Below are 12,500 nucleotides of genomic sequence, written 5' to 3'. Positions count from 1 at the left end.
AGAAACACACACACATACATAGGACACACAGACACACACACACACACACAGACATACAGACACACACACACACACACACACGCTACAAGAACACACACACACACACACATACAGAGACACACACAAACACACACACACATACATAGACACACACACACACATACACACACACACACACACACACATACATACACACACACACACATACACATACATACACACATACACAACACACACACACACACACACACACACACACACAATAATACATACACACACACATATATACACACACACACAGACACACATATATACACACACACACAGACACACATATATACACACACACACAGACACACACATATATACACACACACACACACACACACATACATACACACACAGACACACACACACACGCACATATACACACACACAGACACACACACACATACATAACACACACACACACAATACACATTAATATATATACACACACAGACACACACACACACACACACACACACACATATATACACAAACAAATATATATACACACACACAGACACACACATATATATACACACACACACAGACACACTTATATATACACACCACACACAGACACACACTGAAGGCATATGGGGCACAAGCGGTATTTGCTTTGCCGTTACATGAAAAGGAATCAATTGTTTGCAGTATAAATTGTTATGTGTAGTGTTAAAGGGTAATTTCAGTTTTGTCTTTCAACCTGGACCCTTATTTCCTCATGCATTGGTGTCTAAATAACAGATATCATCAAAAAAAATTGAAATTGGTCCAATATTGAGCGAGAATACTGTAACCGTTAGCTGGGATCCGGGCTGCAATTTTAACCCTACAGGACTAATGTTCAGCAGCAGTTAGAGTCACTAAAAGTTCTGTTGTTGCTGCTGACAGACTCAGATTATTATTCTAAGTGTCTGACAACATTATGGGATGGATCCCTACAGAGATAGACCTTTTAGTTAAAGAGTAAGATCCTTTTAGTTTAACATGAAACAGCCCCGAAATCACCATCACCAAACTCCACCAGACTCCATGTAAATAATCAGGACTTTTAGCGTGTATAGAGCCAGCATATCTCCACCAGACACCATGTAAATAATCAGGACTTTTAGCGTGTATAGAGCCAGCATATCTCCACCAGACTCCATGTAAATAATCAGGACTTTTAGTGTGCATAGAGCCAACATATCTCCACCAGACTCCATGTAAATAATCAGGACTTTTAGCATGTATAGAGCCAGCATATCTCCACCAGACTCCATGTAAATAATCAGGACTTTTAGCGTGTATAGAGCCAGCATATCTCCACCAGACTCCATGTAAATAATCAGGACTTTTAGCGTGTATAGAGCCAGCATATCTCCACCAGACTCCATGTAAATAATCAGGACTTTTAGCGTGTATAGAGCCAGCATATCTCCACCAGACTCCATGTAAATAATCAGGACTTTTAGCATGTATAGAGCCAGCATATCTCCACCAGACACCATGTAAATAATCAGGACATTTAGCGTGTTTAGAGCCAGCATATTTCCACCAGACTCCATGTAAATAATCAGGACTTTTAGCGTGTATAGAGCCAGCATATCTCCACCAGACTCCATGTAAATAATCAGGACTTTTAGCAGGACCTTTAGCGTGTATAGAGCCAGCATATCTCCACCAGACACCATGTAAATAATCAGGACTTTTAGCGTGTATAGAGCCAGCATATCTCCACCAGACTCCATGTAAATAATCAGGACTTTTAGCGTGTATAGAGCCAGCATATCTCCACCAGACTCCATGTAAATAATCAGGACTTTTAGCGTGTATAGAGCCAGCATATCTCCACCAGACTCCATGTAAATAATCAGGACTTTTAGTGTGTATAGAGCCAGCATATCTCCACCAGACACCATGTAAATAATCAGGACTTTTAGCGTGTATAGAGCCAGCATATTTCCACATGTAAATGGGTGAATTAAGGGTTTATTTCAACCAAACCAGAGTGGTGATTGTTGGAACAGTGCAAAGACGAACCAAGATGGCTTTTTATGGTTTTATTTAGTTTCTGTCCACTTTGAATGAAGTGTGTTTTACGATGATAAAAGTCCTGATTATTTACATGGAGTCTGGTGGAGTTTGGCGATATTCGGGTTATACATCTACAATTAAATTCTATAATATGATGTAATCAATCTCTCAATATAAAACGGCACTATTATCATCATAAAATGAGTTTTGTCTTTTGGATACAAGCTAAATCTGCATGTCTGTTCTCAGTCTCCTGACAGTGAGTGATGGATCTAAAAAAGTCCCTGCTGACCAGCTCAGCGTTTCGTCTTCTGGGTCCAGTGGATCTGAGATAGAGGATCCCTCGTCCCCGAACTCGGCCTGTTCCATCAGACTGCAGGTAAGCTGTGGCTGTGTGTGTGTTTGTGTGCGTGCTTCATTGTTTTCTGTCTATACTTTGTCCTCATGCCGTGCCTTCGTCTAAAGGGCCTCTGTGTTCAGCACAACAGCCATTATTTACACTCGGTCAAACAGACCCTGAAGCATTACCAGGAAGAAGTGAAATACAACGAATGGCTCTTGAAAACTGGGAAACTTGCATAATTTAATTTTATGTTTTAATGTAGTGCATTCATTTAGAACAATAAACAGTCAGTTTCAGCAGAACTCCTTTGGTAGGTGTCCTATAACACTTTTTTATGGACACCCTGCAGCCAATCAGAAAATAATCAGGACTTTTAGCATGTATAGAGCCAGCTTATTTCCACCAGACTCCATGTTAATAATCAGGACTTTTAGTGTGTATAGAGCCAGCATATCTCCACCAGACTCCATGTAAATAATCAGGACTTTTAGCGTGTATAGAGCCAGCATATCTCCACCAGACTCCATGTAAATAATCAGGACTTTTAGCGTGTATAGAGCCAGCATATCTCCACCAGACTCCATGTAAATAATCAGGACTTTTAGCGTAATAGAGCCAGCATATCTCCACCAGACTCCATGTAAATAATCAGGACTTTTAGCGTGTATAGAGCCAGCATATCTCCACCAGACTCCATGTAAATAATCAGGACTTTTAGCGTATAGAAGCCAGCATATCTCCACCAGACTCCATGTAAATAATCAGGACTTTTAGCGTGTATAGAGCCAGCATATCTCCACCAGACTCCATGTAAATAATCAGGACTTTTAGTGTGTATAGAGCCAGCATATCTCCACCAGACTCCATGTAAATAATCAGGACTTTTAGCGTGTATAGAGCCAGCATATTTCCACCAGACTCCATGTAAATAATCAGAATCGAGTATTCACCCAGACCATGGTAGCCTAAAAATCTAGATGTAACCTATAGGCAGCAAATGTAATTTGCAGCAAGGGTCAGTCTAGCAACTCTCCGTTGCCTTGTGAGCTGGAAAAACCTAACCTGACTCCACCAGATGGATCGCTTCCCATTTGCTCGGCATATCCATCTGGGAACTTACCGTTGGAGAACTTTTGGGAAGGGGGCGAAAATCCTGGTGATAGACGGGCGAAATCAACCAATCAGATCAAACTCTTGCCCAAACCAGTCGGGAGAAGAGCAGAAACATTGTGTGTGTGTGTGTGTGTGTGTGTGTGTGTGTGTGTGTGTGTGTGTGTGTGTGTGTGTGTGTGTGTGTGTGTGTGTGTGTGTGTGTGTGTGTGTGTGTGTGTGTGTAAACTAGACCTGGTCTAAACTAGACCTGGCCGAGCACTCATGCGTGTCACGTCTCTTGTCTTTTGTCTCGTCTTCTCTGCAGTCCTTCCACAGCTCCTGCAACAACGTGTCCGAGGTCTTCTCTTCTTCCTCCCTATCCTCCTCTTCCTCCTCCTCGGCGACTTTCTCTCCAGACTCTCCTCCTCCCTCCTCCTCCTCCCTCCTCCTCCGTCCGGTTCCTCCTCCTCCTCTCAGCGCCGGACGGGCCTCTGTTCTCAGGACGCCGGCGCTCGGCCCAAGCCCTCCGTGGCTTCCCACCACAAGCGCTCGGCGTCCATGACGTCTCTGCCCGTCTATAACCGGCAGGTGGGCGACTCGTGCGTGGTCAGGGTGAGCGTGGACCTGGGCCACCACAACGGCAACATGTACAAAAGCATCCTGGTGAGTACAGCTGCTATTAAACCATTACTGATGGCTGCATTCCACTTAGGAGAGACCCTGGTATTAAACCATTACTGATGGCTGCATTCCACTTAGGAGAGGTCCTGGTATTAAACCATTACTGATGGCTGCATTCCACTTAGGAGAGGTCCTGGTATTAAACCATTACTGATGGCTGCATTCCACTTAGGAGAGTGCGGTATAAAACCATTACTGATGGCTGCATTCCACTTAGGAGAGACCCTGGTATTAAACCACTACTGATGGCTGCATTCCACTTAGAGAGGCCCTGGTATTAAACCATTACTGATGGCTGCATTCCACTTAGGAGAGACCCTGGTATTAAACCATTACTGATGGCTGCATTCCACTTAGGAGAGACCCTGGTATTAAACCATTACTGATGGCTGCATTCCACTTAGGAGAGGTCCTGGTATTGGTCATGCTGACTCAATGAAATATCTTACTGGGACACTTGATGGAACTGAGCCATCGTTAAAGGTTATCAACTTCAGCTGTGCTTTTCCTACTAGGACAAGTCAACATGTCTGCTGTGAAAAAAGTCCAAGGTCCACAAAAATTCTTAATTACAAATATTGGTCCACACACACAGAAAGTTTATCCTTTGTCTTTCATAGCTGACCAGCCAGGACAAAACTGCGCAGGTGATTCAAAGGGCGTTGGAGAAGCATCACCTCGAGCACATGACCTGGCGAGACTTCAGCCTGACGCAGGTCATCTCGCCGGAAAGAGGTCAGAACCACTAACAGGTGTCAAACTCGAGGCCCGCGGGCCAAATCTGGCCCCTCGCAGATTGTGATCTGGCATATCAATTTAGGTTCATAATATATTTTGGCTCACCTAGTTTTTGTCACTTTTTCTGACGTTTTTGCCACTTTTCCCAACATTTTTGTCACTTTTTCCAAAATTTTTGTCACTTTTTCCAACATTTTTGTCACTTTTTCCAAAATTCTTCTCACTTTTTCTAACATTTTTGTCACTTTTTCCAAAATTCTTCTCACTTTTTCCAACATTTTTCTCACTTTTTCCAACATTTTTCTCACTTTTTCCAACATTCTTCTCACTTTTTCCAACGTTTTTGTCACTTTTTCCAACGTTTTTGTCACTTTTTCCAACATTTTTCTCACTTTTTCCAACATTTTTCTCACTTTTTCCAACGTTCTTCTCACTTTTTCCAACGTTTTTGTCACTTTTTCCAACATTTTTGTCACTTTTTCCAACGTTTTTGTCACTTTTTCCAACATTTTTGTCACTTTTTCCAACATTCTTCTCACTTTTTCCAACGTTTTTGTCACTTTTTCCAACATTTTTGTCACTTTTTCTGACGTTTTTCTCACTTTTTCCAACATTTTTCTCACTTTTTCCAACATTTTTCTCACTTTTTCCGATGTTTTTGGGCGCTTCTTTTCTATGATGGCTGAGGAACTTTTTCCTGACTTCTTCAGGACTTTATGTCGACCAAACTATGAGTGAGAAGACTATATGACACACGCGATAATACAGTCAAATATATTTTACTTTTTCGATTAAATAAAAGCCTGTCAATTAACTAAACATGTCTGGACCCTAGATGTGATTGTTATTTTCCAGTGTGGCCCTCTGGGAAGTTGAGTTTGACACCCAGAGAGAGAGGGGAGTGTACCTCCTTCAGGTAGCCGAGAGGCCAAACGTAAGAAGATTAGGGACCCTATTTTAAGGATCTGAGTGAGTCTCAGTCTCTCAGAGTCTGTCTTACCCTACAGTCACCTGTGGCAAATGGCCACTCCCATTGAAAATGAATGGTAGCCTGTCGCTTTGTCTCTGTCTCTTGTAGCTAGTGTGACTGTGGGCTCTGGGCCCTATTTTAACGATCTAACGGTAGGTTTCCACACAGCGAAATTTCGCTTTGCTCTCATTGAGGTTGAATGGAGACAAAATTCGCCCTGATTGAGCGAGATGAGAGCGAATCGCCGAGGGGAGCGAAATAAAGTTGACGAAAGTTTAACTTTATTCAAATGAGGACCGCTCGAGAACCAATCAGGTCCGTGTGTTTGTGGGAGTTACAAAAAAAGTCTGACAAAGATGGCGGAGGTTATCAGCGCCGTAGCATGAACATTTTGATGCGATTAAAATGTTTCTACACAAACATCGGTACTTCTATCAACACAAATTGTGTTTTATATGACACACGAACTTAGTTAGGGCACATACACCGCTAAATAGATCACTGTATATGTTAGTTTAAACACTCGAACTTTTCAGCTAGCCGACAGGCTAATCGCTAGCATGTTCGGACATTGGATTACATTGTAGCCTAGCCAGGCAGCTAGCTAGCTAGGCTACTTGTGCATTTGTTTGATTACATTTTTTATTGGCGAACGTTGACGCTTGTAGCAACACGGATTGTTGTTTATATGTCACACGAACTTAAACAGGGCGAACACACACCACCAAATAGACCACTGGAGATAGTCTAAACACTCAAAATGATTCAGCTAGCCGACAGGTCAACCGCTAGCATGTTCGGACATTGCATTTCATTGTAAGCATAGCGAGGCAGCTAGGCTATATAGCCAGGTTACCAGAGCATTTATGAGCTAACATTTTACCGATGGTTTGCTGCTGTGCATTTTTACCGCCCTGTCTTCTGACAGCCCGGGACATTTAAAAAAATGTTGCGGTCTTGCGTGTCGTTTTCGCGAGGCAAACTTTCGCTGGCCGAAATTGGCGAGGTGTTTCGCTGTGTGGAACCCTAGCGTAAGCGCATGGCGTGATTAGGGCGTGTCGAAATCCACTTTTTGCTAATTTGAGGGCATGAAAAAGGGTCTGTGTGCGCCGGCGCCTGGTTCTAAAGGGTTTCTACTTAGTGTCTTCATTAATCAGAGGTGTGTTTTGGGCGTAACATGCAATAAACCACATGTGTCAAACTCCAGGCCCGCTGGATTTGGCCCGTATATCAATTTGGGTTCACAATAGATTTTGGCCCTCCTAGTTATGCGCCAAAACCAAAAACACAGGAAAGTGTTTTTTAAACTGCAGTTACGTGACATTCAAAGCAGAATTTGGCAGATTTGCCGATGTGATGGAAGTTTTCTTGAAGCAGCAGAGTTTAGTAAATATCAATGATAAAAATGAAAACATATAAAGACTGTTTGAGAATTAAACCAAAGTCTGGTCTTTGAGCATTTATTATATTTTGCAAAATATGAGAATACAGATTCAAAGGTACATGCAGTACAACTGAATGAGCATTACTAAACTAAAATCTAAACATCACATCATCATATAGTCAAAACCTCTGTTAAGCCACCCCTCTAACTTTATCTTTTAGCCTGGCCATAGTTGAAAAGAGGACATCACCAAAAGTCAAACCATCCTCACCTTCCTCCCTGCTCTCTGTTCCCAACATTAGCCTAAACAACAGTTTATCTCAGGAGGCAGAAGGAGACATGGTTTGTGGCCTTCTCGACTTTGTCTGCTAAAAAGTTAAACAAAATGAGAAGCTAGAGTTTCATAAACAAAAACCACTAGGCTAAGAGTTCATGGCTGCTGCTGTCCCTCTCTGGTCTTTAAGAGTCTAAGAGGAAAGAACAACATTTTGTGAAGGTTTAAAACAATCTTAAGGCAAATGGTTAAAATTATTAATCAATAATGGTTAAAATAAAATTTGCCACCACACCGACTCTGAGACTCAGAAATTCCCCCAGAAGGAACCCTTTTGATGACTTTCTGTAGGCCTTCATGTCGACAGAAATGCGACAAAAAGCAACAAATTTACCAAAAGGTGACAAATGTCTGAGAAAGCCACAAAAATGTCAGAACAAAAACAACAAAAATGAGGAAAAAAGCTTCCAAAATGTTAGAAAAAAAGTGACATGCAGTAAGAAAAGCACGTCAATAAACTCTCCATGTCTGGCCCTTGGTGGGATCCTCTTTTTCCAGTGTGGCCCTCTGGGAAAATGAGTTTGACCCCCCTGCAATCAACCAATCAGAGATCATCTCCCATTCCCTTTAAAAGCCAGGCGCGTTTGGACCTTGGAGCATTGCTGTAATGATGGAGGATTTACACCCTAATATTATTATTTGTAATCTTCTGCGTGTGTGTGTGTGTGTGTGTGTGTGTGTGTGTGTGTGTCTGTGTGTCTGTGTGTGTGTGTGTGTGTGTGTGTGTGTGTGTGTGTGTGTGTGTCTGTGTGTGTGTGTGTGTGTGTGTGTGTGTGTGTGTGTGTGTGTGTGTGTGTGTGTGTCTGTGTCTGTGTGTCTGTGTGTGCTGCTGTGCGTCCCTGTGTGTGTAACAAACAGTGTGTGTGTCTGTCTGTTTTGTGTGTGTGTGTGTGTGTGTGTGTGTGTGTGTGTGTGTGTGTGTGTGTGTGTGTGTGTGCTGCTGTGCGTCCCTGTGTGTGTAACAAGCATAGTGTGTGTGCTGCTGTGTGTCCCTGTGTGTGTGTGTGTGTGTGTGTGTGTGTGTGTGTGTGTGTGTGTGTGTGTGTGTGTGTGTGTGCTGCTGTGTGTCCCTGTGTAACAAGCATGGTGTGCGCGCTGTGAACAAGCCTAGGAGCATTTTACTAATGCTCTGTTAAAATAACGAATAATGAAATGCTGCGTTATTTGATGACTTTAGACCAGGTTTTTGTTGGTCAATGGTGCCATCACTTCCCACTGCCCAGACCATGAAACGTTTTTTTTTCGAAATTTTTTTGTTGTTGCTTTTGGCGCTTTTTTAAAAACGTTTTTGATACTATCTTTAAAACTTTTTTTAGGGGTCTCCCCTAGCTGTAGATAGGTGAGGTCTCCCCTAGCTGTAGATAGGTGAGGTCTCCCCTAGCTGTAGATAGGTGAGGTCTCCCCTAGCTGTAGATAGTGGGGTCTCCTCTAGCTGTAGATAGGTGGAGTCTCCCCTAGCTGTAGATAGGTGGGGTCTCCCCCTAGCTGTAGATAGTGGGGTCTCCTCTACTGTAGATAGGTGAGGTCTCCTCTAGCTGTAGATAGGTGGGGTCTCCCCTAGCTGTAGATAGGTGGGGTCTCCTAGTTGCAGATAGGTGGAGTCTCCCCTAGCTGTAGATAGGTGGGGTCTCCTAGCTGTAGATAGTGGGGTCCTCTAGCTGTAGATAGGTGAGGTCTCCTCTAGCTGTAGATAGGTGGGGTCTCCCTAGCTGTAGATAGGTGGGGTCTCCCTAGCTGTAGATAGGTGGGGTTCCTCTAGCGTAGATAGGTGGGGTCTCCTCTAGCTGTAGATAGGTGGGGTCTCTCTAGCTGTAGATAGGTGGGGTCTCCTCTAGCTGTAGATAGGTGGGGTCTCCTCTAGCTGTAGATAGGTGAGGTCTCCTCTAGCTGTAGATAGGTGGGTCCTAGCTGTAGATAGGTGAGGTTCCTCTCGTAAGGTCTCCCTAGCTGTAGATAGGTGGGGTCCCTACTTGATTGGCCTGTAGTAGGTGGGCCCTGTGTAGATAGGTGGGTTCCCTAGTGTAGATAGGTGGCCTGAGATAGGTGGGTTCCTCTGTGTAGATGGTGGGGTCTCCCAGCTGTAGATAGGTGGCCCTCTAGCTGTAGATAGGTGAGGTCTCCCCTAGCTGTAGATAGGTGGGGTCTCCCCTAGCTGTAGATATGTGGGGTCTCCTCTAGCTGTAGATAGGTGGGGTCTCCTCTAGCTGTAGATAGGTGGGGTCTCCTCTAGCTGTAGATAGGTGGGGTCTCCTCTAGCTGTAGATAGGTGGGGTCTCCCTAGCTGTAGATAGGTGGGGTCTCCTCTAGCTGTAGATAGGTGGGTCTCCTCTAGCTGTAGATAGGTGGGGTCTCCTCTAGCTGTAGATAGGTGGGGTCTCCCCTAGCTGTAGATATGTGGGGTCTCCTCTAGCTGTAGATAGGTGGGGTTTCCTCTAGCTGTAGATAGGTGGGGTCTCCTCTAGCTGTAGATAGGTGGGGTCTCCTCTAGCTGTAGATAGGGGGGCCAACACATTTTATGTGCATGCATTGTTTTAGTCCGGTGCAACACCGGCAGCGCCACCGCTAGTTAGCTTAGCATAGTGAATGCAATCCTATGTTGCCGGTTAGCATGTTGTGAGTAAAAGTGAGCCAACAAAAGACAAAAAAACAACTTAATTGCTTGCACTGAGACAAAAAATGCGTTGGCCCACCTATCTACAGCCAGGGGAGACTCTGATAAGAACTATTCAACAAACGGTGGCGTATCCCTTTAAGTGACATTACAATGTTTGTTTTTTTTCTGTTTTTCAGAGCTGCTCATACCAGACAAAGCCAACGTCTTCTACGCCATGTCTACAACGGCAAACTTTGACTTTATCTTACGGCAATTCCCCGCAGGCCAGAAGAAGCCGCTGAGGCCCACGTCCAGCCTCGGACGGTACACCAAGTAGCACCTCGAGTCTGCAGATTCTCAACCAAGCTTTTATTTAGTATTTTTATAAATAGTTGTCTTCGTGAGGAACGTATGTTCTCCAAGATGTTGTTTCAGTAACAAAAGGGGTAAAGTAAAAATGGCAACTGACGAGATGATACAAAAGCACTTTATGACGAAGACACTGATGGAGCTTAAAGCTACAGTGCGTGGTTTCTGTCGCCCCCATGAGGAACTCTTAAGTAATGACAACAACACTGTTGGCGCATCCACGCGATACAAGCCTTCTGTGAACACGCAGTTGCTAGTAGCCAAGGAGGACACAGAGGATTAAAAGAACATGATGGACTCTTCAGAAGAGATCTTTTCTGCGTGCCAAAGTCTCCGGACGCCACAATCTTCTGAACATAGTCACACTGAGAAATCCAGAGAGAGTTGTGTGGAGCTGATCGTCTTAATTAGCTTTGTAGCAACTCATTTTTATTTTCACTTCATGGTTCACTTTGATTGCACCTTCATTCGATTGACACAAGTGTGACATCTTAAATTGGCTTTAAAGGTGCCGTAGGTAGGATTGTGAAGATCCAGGACGTAGCCAAAAAATTTGAACATTGACAACTTATCAGTCCCTCCCCCCTTTCCGCTAAAGCCCAAAACGGTCTCCTAAGCCCCTCCCCCCACAAGGGAGAATGAATGCATGTGCATGAGCAGTGATTGACACGCAGTTAGACACTCCCCTGGCCCTGATTGGTGCATCTGAACAGTTAGACACTCCCCTCTGGCCCTGATTGGTGCATCTGAACAGTTAGACACTCCCCCCTGGCCCTGATTGGTGCATCTGAACAGTTAGACACTCCCCCCTGGCCCTGATTGGTGCATCTGAACAGGGCGCTGTGGATTTTTGTAAATCCCACTCCAGGCTGTAGGTGGAGCCAGAGGAGCTGGATATTATTTTTGAATGACCTGCTTCATGTAGTTCTACTGGAACATAGGCTCAGTTTCAGCAAAACTGACCCTATGTTCAGCTTACCTACTGCACCTTTAAGTTGTCTCTTCTCGACCAATCAGGACAGATTCTGGGTTCCCCCCAGTGTGTTTTACAAGTTGCCCCTCCCACCAGGCCTAAGCCACTGGGGGATTACTTTTTATTGTACTTTTAAGACATTATTTAAAACTACAGTTCCAGCTTTTAGGACTGTCCTTTAGAATCGGTCTTCTAGCTGTTTTCAGTTCTCTATTTCATGACTACTTCAATGCTTCTGTTATCACAGAAACTATATCGGGCTTGACAACTGATGTTTAAAAAGAAAAAACTAAAAAAAACTAAGGTTTATTTTCAAACAGCTGTGACCAGTGAGGTCATAATTGTACAGATGTTTTATTTTCTGATGAATACTGAAGAGTTTTTAAATGTTAATGTCAATATTTAAAATTTTAAGAAGAATTTTTGTTTAGTTTTTTTTTACTTTTAATTGTATTTAACAACTTGTATTCAGACTTGTGAAGCCTGGATGTAATTGGTGTTTAAATGGCTTGATTTAAAGCCCAACGAGGAGTTTTTAGTTTGGGGTTTCGGCCGAATCCAATCCACTGGTTGAGATTGTGCTGACTCCTCCTCCCATCCTCAGTCCATGAACACAGTAAACACATGAATGAAGTAAACAGGGACTGTCCTTCCTTTGCCGTACCTGAAGTTGCTGCATTCTGGCTGCTGTCTGGAGATTCCTTCATGCACAACTCGTATTCTTTCAGATGTTTCAGACCAGATGTTGTAACAGCGGCCATGTTGTGTATAGTTTAGGGTCCTCGCCACCACCAGACCAATCAGCATTGAACAAATTGAACATGTAGCTGGACTTGAATGGCCTTCTTTTGACTGAAAGTACTGCCAAACCACTGTTTCTGCTCACCAGTTCCATGTCCACTTCCTCACAGCCTGCCTTTCGGTGGGAAAAACTGCTAAGGTTCTGCAGAAACCCAACC

At 43.7% G+C, this 12,500-nt stretch overlaps 1 pseudogene; it reads left to right on the top strand.

Annotated features, from left to right (window-relative positions):
* LOC120575425 overlaps positions 1–11,183 on the top strand; it is a 53,685-nt pseudogene extending 42,502 nt beyond the window's left edge.
* The last annotated feature ends 1,317 nt before the right edge of the window (positions 11,184–12,500 follow it).

Source organism: Perca fluviatilis, chromosome 15 (assembly GCF_010015445.1).
Source record: "Perca fluviatilis chromosome 15, GENO_Pfluv_1.0, whole genome shotgun sequence".
Lineage (NCBI taxonomy): Eukaryota > Metazoa > Chordata > Actinopteri > Perciformes > Percidae > Perca > Perca fluviatilis.
The sequence above is the reverse complement of the archived record's forward strand: the minus strand, read 5'-3'. Positions and strand labels throughout refer to the sequence as shown.